At 43.3% G+C, this 1,714-nt stretch overlaps 1 pseudogene; it reads right to left on the bottom strand.

Annotated features, from left to right (window-relative positions):
* Positions 1-253: 253 nt before the first annotated feature.
* On the bottom strand, positions 254-1,287 carry LOC110566000 (mitochondrial import inner membrane translocase subunit Tim23-like; annotated as a pseudogene).
* Between the last annotated feature and the right edge of the window lie 427 nt (positions 1,288-1,714).

Below are 1,714 nucleotides of genomic sequence, written 5' to 3'. Positions count from 1 at the left end.
GCCCTTAACTCTGAATACTGACATTGCGTCTCCTGGATGTATCTTTGTCCTGTTATTGGTGAACTTCATCTTATATCCTCCATTGTAGACATTGTCGGGCAAAGTTCATATTTTATTTAAAATGGTACTTTCTTCATTATTTAAGGCTCAAGTTATTTGCATTTTCAAACACATATTTAAGAAATTGTTATTTTTAAGTACAAACCCATAGCTTTATAAAATAATTAAGTTGTAATCAATTAATACCTTTTTTTTGGTTCTATTTTCACCCTTTATTTGGAATACAGGGCAACATAAGTTTTAGATTTTTAAATGAATAAACATGGTGATAAGTGTTGAAAATAACTACGGCCTGAATTTGGAGAGCAGGTGGTTTTTCCAGTTTGGGGGCAGGAAAGAAAACAGGTGCAAGCTCATCTCCAAAGGAGAAGAAAACACATACTCAGTGAGCCACCAAAGGGGTTGGCTTCCACTCACTTAAGGGCCAGTAGTGTAGTCCAGGCTAACCATCCATGATCTTTGTCACAGCAAATCAGAGTCTCCAATTGTTCAAAGTAATTGTAGGTACAAGAGAGGAAGCAACTCCAGACTGACTTATTAATTGATCAGGATGACCTTGAAGTGTTTCCCATTCCTAAGGTGGCAAAAATCTTCAGAGTAACTGTTGGAGCAGGGAACCTTTCATGTGCATAGACACTGGTGAGTGTCAGTCCGGCCAGGCCACCGCGTGATATTCCTTGAAGACCACCTGTACATTTATACAACATTCCCGTCATCATTCCGGCTGCTACTGAGTTGAGGTCATCTTCTGCACCCCGTGTTTTCTCGATGATAACACCAAATGCACTATAGAGCAAAGCCAGAGAACCTAGAGTATTAGCCCACAGTGCCCCTTGCCTAGTCACCATATTCAAAATCTGTACATTTCTTGGTTTGGACCAGGCCATGCTCTGGGTTTCCTTCAGTCCTAGACGAAGACCATTCATTGCCCCAAAAGCAGCTCTTGTCATGCAACATCCTCCAATGGTAAAGAAAGCTAGTTCAAATCTGCTGCGGGTTTTATTAGCTCCAGTTGGCAAAATAAACTCATCAGTATCCTGAATGAGATAGCGTGGATCCACATTTAAATATGGAGACAGGGGGTTCATACAAGTTAGCGGGACGCCGGCCAAATCGGCGTGTGAGTAACCCGCTCCTCCTGCTCCGAAGAAGCCAGAAGAAGCCAGCTAACCCGCTGGTGGTTTTGTTGCTGCCTCCTCCGCCACCCTCCATGCTGTCGCAGCAAACCGCGGTGGGCTTCCCACCACCACCTCAGGCCGAGGTCCTGTGCTCGGCCGTGGCCCCCACAGCAACAGCGGGAAGACCCGCATTGCTACTGCCACCTTCACTAATACCCTTTGTTTAAAAACAGAATTCAACAAAGTCTTGTCTTTAGTGAAGTGAATATCCACACATGTTAACACACACATATGCACACACACTTATAAAACATTCTGTCTAAGAAAAAGACTTGGAGTTGTATAGTATATGTCCTCTGCAGAAAGGGTGCCATGGCAGCATCAGAAGTGCAGGAGATATTCTTTAAAGATAAAACAATGGGAGGCAAAAAGACAAAGGAAAGATTCAGGATACAGACCCAACACTCATGAAGGGGAGTCAAGTCACAGGAGTAAGCAGAGAGACTCTTGGACCAAAACAATGTCTGGAAAAGTTT

Source organism: Meriones unguiculatus, chromosome 1, assembly GCF_030254825.1.
Source record: "Meriones unguiculatus strain TT.TT164.6M chromosome 1, Bangor_MerUng_6.1, whole genome shotgun sequence".
NCBI classification, from domain to species: domain Eukaryota; kingdom Metazoa; phylum Chordata; class Mammalia; order Rodentia; family Muridae; genus Meriones; species Meriones unguiculatus.
The sequence above is the reverse complement of the archived record's forward strand: the minus strand, read 5'-3'. Positions and strand labels throughout refer to the sequence as shown.